The 16,078-nt window shown below is 44.0% G+C and overlaps 1 protein-coding gene across 3 annotated transcripts in view; it reads right to left on the bottom strand.

Annotated features, from left to right (window-relative positions):
- Positions 1–16,078, bottom strand: part of PAM (peptidylglycine alpha-amidating monooxygenase) — a 780,628-nt gene that overhangs the window by 334,606 nt on the left and 429,944 nt on the right. The window lies entirely within an intron of this gene.

Here is a 16,078-nt window from a genome sequence, read left to right on the forward strand (position 1 = left end):
AAAACCATGTGATTTCAAATGTGTGTAAATCAATCTAGTCAAATTATACATCTATCACTGTGCCACAAAATTCTTCAGGCCCATGATTCTTTCATAATGACAGACTCAATGTGTGATCAGTAATTCTGATGATAAATAGAAAGGGTATACATTTTTGGGTCACACACAATGTTGTTAGTCACTCTTGCAATATTCCTTGTTACATTTATAATGCTTTTGAATTGAGGGTAGAAATTAATTTTCTATTTTGATTTTCATACTCAGAATGCCATGAAAGTAGTACAGAAAACAGATGGTTGTGTAGGGATAAGCAGGTCCAGTAACTACGTTTTGCTTTGTTTTCATTTCTGGTTTATTTTTCCCAAACACCCAAAAAAAAAACCTTTAAAAACAAACAAACCCCCCTCACAACAAACAAACAAAAAACAATACTGACATGGGCCTCCCAGAGGCCTTCCAACCCACCTCCCACCCCTCAACAAAGCCTTGGGGCCCCAGTCAAGCTTAACTAGGATAGCTCCAACCCCCTCCCCACCTCACAAAACCAACCTCAGGGCTTGGGTCTACTCAGCTTGGCTGAACCAAGCCCAGCCGGTGGCCTCCCCAGAGCCCTCTGATCTGCCAGCCTAGCTTTCCACGGCCAAAGACTTTCCCACTTCCATTGACCCCTTTCCATGATGGGTGCCCACACAGATTCCTTTTAAAAAGAAATAACACTGGCCACCCTGAGAACAGAGCTGGAGTGATGTCATTTAGACACCTGTCTCAGGTGCGGCCGGCATCATTATTTTGTAAGGCTGTACAACTGCAAGGCCATATAACATAATGGTGCCAGGCGTACTTGAGTCAGGCACCAAGGGTGACATCACTTTGGCGCTGTCCTCTAGGCAGCCAGCAACATTTTTAAAAGGAATCCTGGGTACAGGAGAAACGGGCATTATTCCTGCCCCTTTTTTTTGGCCATCTACCCAATGGAAGGCAAGTGTGGGGACCAGAGAGGGCCCCAGCCCAGTAAGCTAGATGGGGGGGGGGGGGGGGGGGGAGGAGGTTGGTCAGAGAAACCTGTAGAGACCCTTAACTGGGCTCAGTTCAGTCTAGCTAGGTAGGCCTGGACTTTGAGGCTGGTTTTGTGGAGTGAAATGGGGGTCTAATGGGCCCAGGCAAGCCCCCAAGGCTTGGCTGAGGGGCTGATGGGGACTGAAAGGATTTTTGGGGGATCTTTTAAACAAAAAATACCCTAACATTTAATTTTTTTTTCTGAGGGGCCATTTTGGGTCCATTCCATTTGGAATGGACCAATAATGGCCTCATTCATCCAGATTGGCGCATTTGTTTTAAACCAAATGCACATTCTTACTGTTTTGCATGTGACATATTTCTTCCAGATCCGGAAACATCTTGGGTCAACTTTTCTTTAGAAAATCAGGGAAAAGAAAACATCAAGGGTATCATTTTCTACTTAAAGACTAATAATCTGGTATATCACTGGATAACTTAAAAGTGTAGTCAAAGCATGCATATTATATACCTCTCATCATACTCAATTTTAATATTTTTATTACTACCTCCCATAGTTATTCTCCCTTGTTAACCATTTTTTAGATATCTTATACTATGTTATTCTCTGTTCCATGTAATTGTTCTTTTCCTACTGTTCCATGTAAACCGATGCGATGTGTAAACAGTTATCGGTATAAAAAAAGCCTCAAATAAATAAATAAATATTATTTATATTCTTTCTCTATCTGCCAAAATATGGAAAAATGGGTTAAAACAAGAGAGATGGAAGGTAACAAATAAAACCATTCCCTGATGAATCAGATCAATATCTGGCAACAGCAAGATTCCTCAGGAAAGGAGTTTGAAGCAAAATTGTAATCCAAAATTCAATAAGATCAAGTATAGAAAGAAAAGATTTCCAGAATGTGATCAGATAGGAAGAAGAGGGTTGAAATCAGATCCTGCGTCTCAGGTATAAAGCCTGACTACATGCAGAGATGGCATGCATAGAATTTCTAGTACAAGAGTCTGCATCCTCAATCCCCCACACACCCACCCACCCACACTCTGGCATGCATGATGCACACATTCTTGCTGGAAAGTCAGCCACTGAAAATGACATTTCGAGCACCTTCAAAATTCTGCCAAGCTCATGATACATGAGCGCATGATACCACCATTTTTTTTTTAGCAAGCTGCATGCCAGGTAGCTGGGCAGTGAAGTGGCAGCAAGATTTTATTAGAGTGGGGAGAGGAGAGGGGAGGATGAATCATTCTCATCCACAGACATAACTACTAATGGCTTCCCCAGAACCATACAACCTACAAAGATCTGTACAACTTGGAGTATGCTATTCCACTTACAAAATCCATTTACAACCGTACTGCCTCTGAGCTACTAGGCTGGCCCTCTAATTTATTGTAATGAACTGTTTGCGTTTTAACAATTCTAAATTTATTTTTTTCCATTGAGTGTTAATGCCCTTCATAGATTACCTGAAGTACTGCGCATTTTTAAATTAAATACGGTTTAAAAAAAAAAAGTTTGATATACATGTTTTATTTCGCTAAAAATACATAATACTTTAGGGAATTTAGGAGGAGTTGCGGTCACTGCTTAAGGGTGACACCTAGGGGCAAGATTCAGATGATGGTTTTTCCATTTGCATTGATGTGGTCTACAGGACTCCAACCCAAACTGAAGACCTGGACCAAGACTTGGTGAAAGATATCCAAAAGGTGGGGAAAGAAGGGAGAAGTGTTGATCACTGGAGATTTTAATCTGCTGGATGTGGACTGGAGTATCCCTTCTGCAGAATCTGCAAGAAGAGTGATTATGGATACCCTTCAAAGGGCTCTGCTCAATCAAATGATAATGGAACCCATGAGGGAGGGCCTGATACTCAACCTAGTACTCGTTAATGGGGATAATGTCTCTAATGTCCAAAGAATCCTCCTTGAGCACTAGTGATCAGACAGTATAGTTTTATATTGCAAATAAGATACTAGAGTTTTGAATTTCAAAAAGACGGACTTTGACAAAATGGGGATGTACCTGGAGGAAGAATTAAAAGACTGGGAAAAAATGAGTGAGGTGGAACAATAGTGGGCCAAATTAAACAGATCTATTACAAAGGCAACAAATTTATGTCAGAAAAGTAACAAAAATACAAGGGAAAGGAAACCAATTTGGTACTCAAAGGAGGTGGCTGAAAAAATAAGGGCAAAAAGAATAGCATTCAAGAAGTATAAAGGATCCCAAACAAAAGGAAGAATACCTGGTGAAACTGAGGGAGACTAAAAAAGAAATCAGGAAAGCAAAAGGTCAGGCAGAAAAAAAGTTTGCTAAAGAGGTAGAGAGAGGTGACAAAACATTTTTTCAGATATATTAGAGAAAGAAGGAAGGCTTGAAGTGGTATAGTGAAACTGAGTGACAAGGAGCATTGTGTAGAAACAGATAAAGAAATGGCAGAAATGTTAAACAAATACTTCAGTTTGATGCTCAATAAAGACCCTAGAGAATGTATAAAATGTTTTCGAAGGATAATTCCATAAGTGCTAATGAACAAGGAAACAGCTATAAACTTGTCTACAGATGGTTCTACTATACTATACTATACTATACTATACTCCTGTCATATACTCCTGTCATATACTCCTGTCATATACTCAAGATGAGACTCTGACATATACTGGAAGAATTGTGGTGGCTGAGGGACTTTTTACATCAGATATTGTGGCAAATTTCAATAATCCAGATTTTCTGGTCAGAAACCCTGTCATGGATTCATGAGGTAGTGGGGCAGTTGTTACCAGTAGAACCTGCAGCACTGTTGGGGTATTTAGAGGAGCAAGTTCCTTTTCAATTTAAAAAGATATCCCTACATGTTGGTAGCAGCAAGAAGGATAATTGCTAATCACTGGCATAGTTCTACTATACCATTGCTAGTTGACAAGACCACAGATGGGACTGGGGTAGACAACTCATTTTACAGAATGTATGGGAAGAAAGCAAATGTTGCTTGCCTGTAACAGGTGTTCTCACAGGACAGCAGGATGTTAGTCCTCACATATGGTTGACATCACAGGATGGAGCCCAATCACGGCTTTTGTCAAAGTTTCTAGAACTTTGACCGGCCCCTACTGGGCATGCCCAGCATGGCACTAACCCTGCAGCCAAGAAGGGTCCCCCTTCACTCTTGTTGAAAAAGCTACAGGAAGTGCCGAAAACTAAAATAAGAAACGTAACGAACCCAACACTGTGGGGCGGCGAGCGGGTTTTGTGAGGACTAACATCCTGCTGTCCTGTGAGAACACCTGTTACAGGTAAGCAACATTTGCTTTCTCACAGGACAAGCAGGATGGTAGTCCTCACATATGGTGGGGGGTACTGAGCTGAGGATGTCCGAGTATGCACCAAATGTACCCAGGTGTGCAAGGCACTAGGACTGGGGTGAAATTTGGCCGAGGGCATCCTGAACCCTACCGAGCAGGCGGAAGGGTGTTGGTACGTCAAGTTGTGAACAGGTTACGCAGGACAGATTGGCCGAAGATGGAATCTTGTCTTCTGGCCTTGTCCAAGCAATAGTGGGCTGTAAAAGTATGGAGAGAACTCCAGGTGGCAGCCCTGCAAATGTCAGAAAGCACACAGAGCGTAGATGTGCTACTGATGTCGCCATGGCCCTCACAGAGTGTGCTTTAACACGGTCTTGAAGTGGAATGCCCGCTTGCTGATAGCAAAAGGATATGCAGTCCGCTAACCAGGAGGAGAGAGTCTGCTTACCCACAGGTTGCCCCAATTTGATGGAATGGAAAGAGACAAACAATTGAGTGCTTTTCCTGTGGGCAGCTGTACGGTCTAGGCAGAATGCTAGAGCCCGTTTGCAGTCAAGGGTATGCAGAGCTTGCTCTCCTGGATTGGAATGGGGCCTGGGAAAGAAGATAGGAGGTATAATGGATTGATTGAGATCAAACTCCGATACTACCTTAGGCAAGAACTTAGGGTGAGTGCGGAGTACTGCCCAGTCCTGCAGAAGTTTAGTGTAAGGCGGATAGGTAACTAGGGCCTGCAACTCACTAACTCTGCGAGCCGAAGTGGTTGCCAAAATGAAAATCACTTTCCATGTGAGATAGCGAAGTTCACAGGATTGGAGAGGCTCGAATGGTGGTTTCATGAGCCAACCCAAAACCAGGTTGAGGTCCCAAGAAGGGGCCAGAGGTCGCAGTGGAGGCTTGAGGTGAAGCAAGCCCTTCAGAAAATGTGTTACAAGGGGTTGTACTGATATAGGAACACCCCCAACACCTTTATGGAAGGTGGCCACCACACTAACATGCATTCTAATGGAGGAAGCTTTTAGACCTGACTCTGACAAGTGCCAGAGATAGTCCAGAAACTTCGAGATTGGACAGGTAAAGGAGTCAAGGGATTGAGAACAACAACATGACTGAAACCTGTTCTATTTGTAAGAATAAGATTTTCTCGTGGAAGGGTTCCGTGAAGCAATCAGGACACGGGAAACTGATTCAGAAAGGATTAACCATTCAACATCCATGCTGTCAGGGACAAGGCTTGAAGATTGGGGTGGCACAGGCATCCGTTGTTTTGAGTGATCAGAAGCGGGTCCTTTCCCAAGGGAATGTGCCTGCGAATGGAGAGATTCTGAAGTATTGGAAACCACACTTGGCATGGCCAGTGAGGTGCTATCAGAATCATGGTTCCCTTGTCCTGACATAACTTCATGAGAGTCTTCGAGAGAAGGGGAAGTGGAGGGAATGCATATAGGAGACCTGTTGCCCACGAGAGGGAGAACGCATCTCTTGGTTGCAAGTGTTGGCTGCGAGTGAGAGAGCAAAAGTTCCCTACTTTGCAGTTTTGACATGTCGCAAAGAGATCTATGTGAGGGTAACCCCATTGTTGGAAGATCGAGTCCGCCACTGAGGGGTTGAGAGACCACTCGTGCGGTTGAAAGGTGCGACTTTGCTTGTCTGCTAACACATCATCCACACCCGGCAAGTAGGTAGCCCTGAGGTACATCGAGTGGGAGAGGACTTCCGCCCATATCTGCGCAGCTTCCTGACACAGGAGGTAGGAGCCCGTCCCTCCCTGTTTGTTGATGTACCACATGGCCACCTGGTTGGAGAGGTGATCCTGAAATACCCTGAGAGCATATCTGATTGCTTGCAGCTCCAGGAAATTGATTTGGTGTTTGACTTCCTCTGGAGACCAAGATCCTTGTGTCTGCAGATCGGTCACATGAGCTCCCCAGCTGAGGTTGGAAGCATCGGTGGTGAGAATTATTTGAGGGTCTGGAGCCTGGAAGCGTCAGCCTTGGAGGAGATTGATCTGAGTTTTCCACCAGGCTAGAGACTGACGGAGTGAATCGGTGACGTTGACAATGGTTGACAGGGGCTGAATGCATTGAGTCCATTGTGACCTTAGAGTCCACTGCGTGACTCTCATAGCTAAGCTGGCCATCGGAGTGACCTGCACTGAGGACGCCATGTGCCCCAGTAGGATGAGAAAGCGGCGTGCAGTCGTGTAGTGCTAAGACTGCAGCTGGTGTGCAAGAGAGACGAGAGTGAGAGCTCGTTGTCGAGGTAGAAAAGCTTTTGCCTGCAAGTTGTCCAAATCTGCCCCTATGAATGATAAGGTTTGAGATGGGACTAAGCAGGATTTATCGTAGTTGACGAGAAATCCTAGCGAAATCAGGGTGTGTAAGGTAAGATGCAGGGACAACAGAGCAGTTTGCTGAGTGGGAGCCCTGATTAACCAATCGTCTAGATAGGGGTAGACGTGAGCACCTTGAGTCCTGAGGAAGGCTGCAACTATTAAGAGACATTTTGTGAAGACTTGTGGTGCAGATGCGAGGCCGAATGGAAGCACTCGGTACTGACAGTGATGAGGCCTACCAGAAATCTCAAGTATTTGCGATGAGATTGAGTTATCGCCAATATGAGTGTATGCGTCCTGGAGGTCTAGAGAGCAGAGCCAGTCTCTTCTTCATAGAAGAGGAAGGAGGAAACCCAAGGTTACCATCTTGAACTTTTCTCGTTGGAAGTACTTGTTGAGGGCACGTAGGTCCAGAATTGGACGAACGCCTCCTGATTTTTTGGGGATTAGAAAGTACCGGGAATAGAATCCTAGGCCTTGTTGGGAAAGGGCACTGGTTCTATTGCTCTGGACTGGAGGAGGAGGGAGACCTCCTGTTCCAGGAGTGGTCGGATGTTCCCCACGTCAGCCGAGGTCAGTGGGATGGCGAAAAAGTTCAGGTGATAACCCTGAGAGATTACGGCGAGGACCCACTGGTCTGAGGTGATTGTGCGACACTTGTTGAGGAAATGGCACAATCGACCTCCCACTGGTATCTGGGGCAGTGGAAGCTGGCTGCTGCTCTCTATGCAGGAGTCAAAAACCAGAAGCAGGGCCCGGCTGAGGAGCTGCTTGTGGCTGCTGTTTTCGTGTCTGACGAGACTGGGCCTTTTGGAAGGGTCTCGTGGAACGAGTCCTAGACGGTGGTGGATAGGACTTCTTTGGACGGAAGAATGACTTTTTAGTATCCTTCCTGAATGGCTGCTTGGAGGCATAATCAGAAGGCATCAGAGAGAGCTGTCTCAGGGTCTCATGATGGTCCTTGAGTTCTGCCACTGTTCGTTGAATCTGTTCACCGAACAGATTGTCTCCCATACAGGGCAGGTCAGACAATCTATCCTGAACTTCAGGGCGAAGGTCTGAAGACTTGAGCCAGGCCCATCTTCTCACCGAGATAGCAGCTGCAGAAACCCTGGTAGCAGTGTCAAAGATATTGTAAGATGATATTATCTCATGCTTGCCCACCTCAAAACCTTTGTTTACTAGAGTTTGAAGCTGTTCCTGGAATTGCTGCAGTAGGGACTCTGCAAAGTCCTGAATCTGCTTGAATAAGATCCTGTTGTACTGGGTCATATACAGCTGGTAAGAGGCAATCCGAGAGATGAGCATTGAGCCCTGGAAGACCCGGCGATCAATGGCATCTAGAAATTTTTGCTCCTTTCCTGGGGGAAAGGAAGTATGAAGTTTTGATCTCTTTGCTCTCTTTTGGGTAGATTCCACGATGACAGAGTGGTGATCCAATTGAGATTTTTGAAAACCTGGGGCTGTTTGTACCAAATAAGTGGTGTCAGCCTTCCTGTTGACTGGAGCAACAGAGCCAGGGTGTTCCCAGTTCTTTTTGAGGAGATCCAGAAGAACTTGGTGAATAGGGATGGAGGTGATTACCTTGGGAGCATCAAGGAATTGCAACAACTCCATCATTTGGTACCTGTCATCTTGCTCAGTCGGTAATTGGAAGGGAACCAATTCAGACATCTCCTTAACAAAGTTTATGAAGGAAAGGTCCTCTGGAGGAGAACGCTTTCTGCTTTCAGAAGGAGAAGGTGGTGAAGGCAAGTCATCGGTGTCTGGTGGAGAATCATCTGTCCAGGTATCGTAGGGATCGGCATCTGCTCCTCTAGGAGCCCTAGGGGGACGGGACGGTGGAATCCCTGATGGTCCTGGTCTAGATTCCGAAGGATCCGAAGGAATAATTGGAGGCACCGATGAAGGCATCGATGAATGGACTGGTGGCGCCGACGGACACAATGGCATCAATGGACGTGTCGGCATCGATGGCTGGGGCATCGGTAGGACTCCCGATGGAGGGATGTGGAACGGTGTTTCTCCTCCCGATGACAAAGCAAGTGGGGAGGGCACCGGAGCCATCGGTGACCCGGGATCCATCGGTGGAAAAGCAGCCATGAGCGCTTCCATCCTCTAGAGCAGTGGTGCCAACGCTGCTGGAATCGGGTCGAAGGTCGGTTCCGCAATCGGTACCGGTGCCAGAGGAACTCGAAGTCGATGCATCGCCTTGTCGATGGCCTCCTGAACCATCCGGTCCAGTTCTTCTCGGAGACCTGGAGCAAGCAGCCCTGCTCCAGAACAGAAGAAGGAGGCAGAGGCATAGCTGGAGGGACCACCATTAAAGGCGGAGTTGCGGCTACCAATTCCCTTTTGGGTGAGGGTTGCCCTCAGTGACCCGGTCGCCGAAAAGGTCGGTGCCTTTTCTGGACGGGGTTTCTTCAACGGCGGCTCGGACGATGGAGAGGTCGATGATTTCGCTCCCTCGATGGTCCGAGGCTTTCAATGTCGCTCTCTACGATCCCCTCGATCCTAAGAGGGAGTAGAGGTAGTCAAAGGCCGAGAAGTCATCGATGCCGTATGGTCACCGGCCGGTGGTCAATACTGGCGCGAATTTGACTGTGCTGGTTCTGATGACGTCGATGCAATAGACGGCGTCGGGGTTTGAGCACGGAAGAGAAGTTCCATCTTCTCCATTCTGGCCTTGCGACCTTTGGGTGTCATTAGGGCACATTTGGTGCAGGTCAGGACATCGTGCTCACATCTGAGACACATTACACAGACTTTATGAGGGTCTGTGATGGACATGGTGCGATTACAGTCCGGGCACCGACGGAACCCCGATGTCATAGCCATGAAAAAACTCGAGCCGCGGTACGGTCGACGGCCAGCAGGCCGCGAGGGCCAAACTCAATGGGAATCGACCGAAAACAGGTAAAAACTTGCCGGAGTACCGCAGAGTCAAAAATTCGAAGGAGGGACCCCTGTAGGGTATGAAAGTTTTTAGTAATTCATTGAGGAAAATTCCTGTCAGGAATCTCTGTGGAGCTCCTTAACTGCATGGCTACTGCTGCGCGGAAAAAAAGACTGAAGGGGGACCCCTGCTGGCTGCAGGGTTAGTGCCATGCTGGGCATGCCCAGTAGGGGCCGGTCAAAGGTCTAGAAACTTTGACAAAAGTGTTCCGTGATTGGGCTCCATCCTGTGATGTCACCCATATGTGTGAGGACTACTATCCTGCTTGTTCTGTGAGAACTACGAAAACAAAGTGGAGAGGCCATGGGGCTGCTTGAGGAACATCCCATTATACTAGGGAACTCAGAGATGTCCTGGCGGCTCTGCTGACAGATCTGTTCAATAGATCCCTGGAAAAGAGTGTGTGCCGTGAGATTGGAGAAGAGCAGGTGAGGTCCTGCTTCACGAGGCTGGAAACTACAGATCAGTTAGCCTCACCTATGTGGTGGAAAAATTAATGGAGACTCTGATGAAAGAAAGGATCTGAACTATCTATAATCCAGTACGTTGCTGGACCCGAGGCAGCATGAATTCACCAGGGGAAAGTCCTGTCAAACAAATCCATTGATTTTTTTGATTGGATGACAAGACAATCGGATCAAGTGAAAGTGCTCAATGTGATTTACTCAGATTTCAGCAAAGCTTTTGACACAGTCCCACATAGGAGGCGTATGAATAAAATAAGAATCTTTGGAATGGACGTCAAGGTGGTGGAATTGATTATAAACTGGTTGACTGAAAGGAGATGGCATGTAATAGAAAATGGAACCTACACTAAAGAGAGCATGGTGTTAAATGGAGTACTATAAAGATCGGTTTTGGGAACAGCTCTGTTCAATATCTTTGTAAGAGACATTGTGGAATGGATAGAAAGTAAAACTTGTCTATTTGCAGATGATACTGACATCTGCAACAGAGTAAATACACCTAAAGGAGTAGAGAGAATGAAAATTGATTTAAGAAAGCTTGAAGATTTGGCAGCTGGTATTCAATGCCAAGAAGTGCAGAGTCATGCATCTAGGGAGTGGAAATCCAAAAGATCTGTTTGTGATGGGTGGTGAAAGACTAATGTGCATGGACTGGGAGATGGAGTGATATCATCTGGTGATCTGAAGGATGTGAAGCAATATGACAAGCGATAACGAAAGCCAAAAGAATGCTAGGATGTACAAGGATGTACAGGTCCGTGGTGAGGAGTCACCTGGAGTACTGTGTTCAGTTCTGGAGCCGTATCTCAAAAAGAACACAGACAGGATGGAGGCAGTCCAGATAAGGGTGATCAAAATGGTGTGGGGTCTATATTGGAAGACTTATGAGGAAATGCTGAAGGATCTAAATATGTATACCCTGGAAGAGAGGAGGTGCAGGGGAGATATGATGCTGACCTTCAGATACCTGAAAGGTTTTAATGATGCACAAATTTTGAACCTTTTCTGTTGGAAAGGAAATTGCAGAACTAGGGGTCACGAAATGAAGCTCCAGGGGGAGAAGATCCAGAATCAACATCAGGATATATTTCTTCACGGAGAGGGTGGTGGATGTCTAGAATGCCCTTCTGGAAGAGGTGGTAAGGATGAAAATAGTAAACAAATTCAAAAGGGCATGGGATAAACACTGAGGATATTTAAAGGTTAGATGCTTGAAATGAAGAAAAGGGTGTATAGAGGTAAATGTTACAGAGTGGCAGTTACTATCCTTAACATAAGGAACATAAGGCATGGGGATTACTATCCTTATCCAGTTAGTGCTGATGCTTTTGAAGCAACTGCAAATGTATCAAAATTTCTCACAATGACAATATGTGCCATTCTATTTTATCATTTAGTCCCACCGGTTCAATTGCTTGTAACTTGAAAATCCAGAAGTTCTCTTAAATTAAGTTTTGCTTTCCGGTCCCTTCCCCTCTTCGATGCTGTGATATGTTTCAAAATGGTCCATTTGTAATCTTTAAACTCATGTTGTTTACTGATGCTATGTGCTACTATTGGAGCCTTGACATCCTTAGTGTTGAGATGGCTTCGATGTTCTATAAGCCTCGTTTTAAAATAGAATAGCACACGATGTCATAACGCCCTAAAATACTCTATATTTTGGACACCTGTATCATGGATGTTGATTATTCAGAACAGCGCTGTCAAATCATCACGTGATTTTGCAGTCTTTTTTCAACTAGTTAAAAGACAGCGCATGCACGAGATTACGTCAGATGCTGAAATTTTCCCTGAGGTGACAGGAAGATTTTTCACAACAGCGCTGATTTGAAAATCAAAACTGGGAAAGGTACTGGATTAAATACAGACTAAATACAGTCTATCTAAGCTACGATTTCTTCCACCACAGTGCGCCTCTATATAAGGCTTAGACAGTTTTTGTAGTGTTGTAGAAGCCAGAAGATTATATGTTCTTTTTGCATCTAAAATGTTTATTATGCATTTATCACTTTGCCATATATAATAGCTTGGTATACCCCTGAAGAAGGAAGATTTCCGAAACCCTGCAGAGTCGGGCGTATATGGTAGCAAGCGGCATGAAGACCTGAAAGGAACCCTCAGTCAAGACGGACATTTCAATAATCACAGCGGCAAATTGCAAAACAGTACCTGAGCGGGAACTTTGTCTTTGAACATCACAAAAGCGGCATTCTACAAGTCACCACTTTCAAGTTAAGTACATTAGTAACTTGTTTATAGCTGTATTCATATAACAGCTATTATAATAGACTTTAGATCCTTTAGCAACCGATGATTAAATCAAAAGCACAGTGAAACACTCATAGCTCCACAGAGGTTACCCGATACATACAAGGGAACTGAGGTGCATATATGAAGGTTGCAGGATTTATCATTTAATGTATCTGTCATAGCAAGTCTTATATTTGAGGAAGAAATTTTGATACATTTGGATATACATTGATTTTCTCATATATAAGGTTGTTCTTTAAGTTGGGTTTTGAAGCAACTGCAACATTGCTCTCCGCTTTGACGGTTGGAGCAAAAAAAAAAAAGAGAATTTTATTCAGCTGTCAGCCAATGATGGGCCCCGACTTTTATGGTCCAGGATACTGATATACAGACAGAGAAAAAGCACAAGATTGCTTCTATAGCCAAATCCAAAAGCAAAGCATGTTCAAGCAGCATTGTCTGAATTATCATGAAGGCTACTCATCGCATACAAATGTTGCTAGCAGTAATTTTGTTATGGGTTTCACAGTTGCTTGGTTTTGATTGTAAATATTACTACCCTTAACATAAGGCTTGGGCATAACCTGTACAGAGCAGATACTACCTTTAACAGTAATCTGAAGAGAGCGGCGGTTATTACCCTCAGCAGAAAGATGGGGGTAACCTGCACACAGAGTGGCAGTTACTACCATAAGAAACTTGCTGAGCAGACTGGATGGACCATGTAGTCTTTTTCTGCCGTCATTTCTATGTTACTATGTAAATGGGGAGTTAAGGGATATCCAATAGCCCCTACAATACCACAAGCCTGCCAAAAAGCTGTAAAACCTTTTAAAAAAGCATTCAAGACCTGGCTATTTAAGGCAGCATTTGAAGGAATAGAATCATAATATATAAATATGGATGATTAAATATAAAACCTGTAATATCACCATATATGCATACATTAATAGATACTAATGTATATTTTAAATGTCATGTATACACGTTTTATGTCAAAAATTGTGTATGATTCTTAAATTTGTAAACCACTACAATCCCATTATGGGAATATCTGAACCCACCTGAGATGTTGTCATTTAGGACTTGACATGTGGCAAAATGTGTAAAAATGGGTCAATTGTCTCAATGCAGCTCAATCCAAAGCTTTCAGGAAATGAATGAGAAAATTGATTCCTCTAATGTTCCTGTTTTCAGAACATTTACAATTAAAAGGCTTAATGACCAAAGATCCTTACTGGGAAACATGCAATAGAGCATCTCTTAGTTTCTAATTCACAGAGCAAAAGCCTGGTGTCTAAACTGTAACACAAGTGCATTTCTTATTTTAAAATGCCATTTAAGAGACTGAAGCTGGATAATAAATGGTCATTAATGGATGGGGAATTTATAAAACGTTTTGGAAGGATAATTCTATAAGTGCTAACACACAAAAACAGCTATAAACTTGTCTACAGATGGTACTTCTTCTTGAACTGTCTCCATGACGGGTGTCCCGCTCCTGGTTGAACTGTCTTCATGATGGGTGTCCCGCTCCTGGTTGCTTAACGGTGTCCTGCCATGTTATTTCACTGTTGTACCCGATACCGGCTCCTTTAAATGTACAAGCAATTAACTGTACGACTTCAATCTACACTGTATTGTTGTTCGGGGAACTGAGTCCTCGATGCTCCTGCTTGATCCGGGCAATTAAGCCGGTCGAGCCCCTCTACTCATGCGAACTTGCAGGTGCTCAATTGAATTTTTCACTGACGCCGTGTTACTAGCTTTGGGCTTCAGTCCCTCCCAATGCAGCCCTTGTGGCGAAACACGCTCCACATCAGGGACCAAGATCTACAGCATCTTTGAATAAAGTATTTGGAAATATTCCTCACTGATTATGTCTTGATTTATAGCACCTCTACAATGATCCGACAATTTTTTAGCGCTATACTATTTATATATGATCCTTTACCAGCAGGTATACCGTTCATCTTCTCCACTTTGTTTTTTTGCCGACTACTATACTCCTGTCATACTCTACAAGATGAGAATCTGACATATACTGGTAGAATTGTGGTGGCAGAGGGACTTTATTTCAGATATTGTGGCAAATTTCAATAATCCAAATTTTTTAGACAGATGCCCTATCATGGATTCATGAGGTAGTGGGGCAGTTGCTACCAGTAGACCCTTGTAGGACTGTTGGGATATTTAGAGGAGCAAGTTCCTTCCCCACTTTAAAAAGATTTCTCTTTAATTAACCATATGTTGGTAGCAGCAAGAAGGAAAATTGCTAGTCACTGACGTATTTCTACTATACCTCCTGAAAAAGCTTGAATGCAATTGATATGGAACCGAAAATTATAACCCAACAGTAAAAGAAAGTTATTATAATCTTGATGAAATCTGTAAGTCCGTTCTGGACTGGGATAGGATGGGAGTTTCGGTCATGCTCAGCTGAGTATGGCTCCTAAGTACTTGATTTATTTGAATGTACACATTTTTTAAAATGTATTTACTTGATTATTTTTAATAATATATTGGTTTATTTATTTATTTATTTATTTAATTTCTTTTCCTATACCGATGCTCAAGACTAGGTCTTATCGTACCGGTTTACAATGTATCTGAGGGGAAACCAATTAACATCAAGGTAGAAAGTAAAGTTACATTAAACAGGGAGCATAGAACCTGGGCAATGGAAGACAGTGCAGAGTTTAAACTAAGAAACAATTAGAGAGAGATAAATATATAAATCAACAAAAACTGTAAGATACAAAACATAGGTTTGTCCTAGGCAGTTATTAGCCTGGTATGTCCAGAGGGAGAAGGAAAGGGTGAGGTTGGGTGGGGGGAAGGGATAGGGGAGGGGTGGGGGAGTGAGAGTCAGTGATGGTTGAGGAGAACCTTCAGCGGTAGGCTTCTGCGAAAAGCCAGGTTTTCAATTTCTTTCTGAAAGTTGAATGGCATTGTTCTTGGCGTAAGTCTTGTGGAAGTGAATTCCAATGTAGTGGACCTGCTGTTGAAAGAGCTCGCTTGTGAATAGTGTTGTGGACCGATGATTTGTTGGGGGGGGCCTTGAGCGAACCTTTGTAGGCAGTTCTGATCGGTCTTGCGGAAGTATGTAATTCAAGTGGGAAGGTGAGTTGGAGAGTGGATTGCTGGTAGACTGATTTGTGGATGATGGTGAGAGCCTTGAAAAGTATTCTATATTGGATGGGCAGCCAGTGTAGAATTTTTAGTATTGGTGTGATATGGTCCTTGCGATGAGTGTTTGTAAGGATCCTAGCCGCTGCGTTTTGCAGCATCTGAAGAGGTTTGGTGGACGAAGCAGGCAGACCAAGTAATAGAGCATTACAATAGTCTATCTTTGAAAACAGTATGGCTTGAAGCACCGAACGGAAATCCTTGAAGTGTAAGAGCGGTCTAAGTTGCTTCAGGACCTGTAGCTTGAAGAAGCATTCTTTGGTTGTGGCGTTAATGAATTTTTTGAAATTCATTCTAGAGTCAAGGGTGGCCCCAAGATCTCTAACCTGGTTTGCTAATGGGATGCTAGCATTATTTGCGAGGGGGTTGTTGTCACAAGGGGAGATAACCAGTAGTTCCGTTTGGAAGTATTTAGGACCAGATTGAGACTCGAGAGCAGAAGGTTGATGGCGTGTAAGCAGTTGTTCCAGAAATTTAGAGTAGAGATGGGGTCTGAAATGGGGATTATGATTTGTACATCGTCCGCGTATATAAAGTGGGTGA

This window comes from Rhinatrema bivittatum, chromosome 1, assembly GCF_901001135.1.
Source record: "Rhinatrema bivittatum chromosome 1, aRhiBiv1.1, whole genome shotgun sequence".
NCBI classification, from domain to species: domain Eukaryota; kingdom Metazoa; phylum Chordata; class Amphibia; order Gymnophiona; family Rhinatrematidae; genus Rhinatrema; species Rhinatrema bivittatum.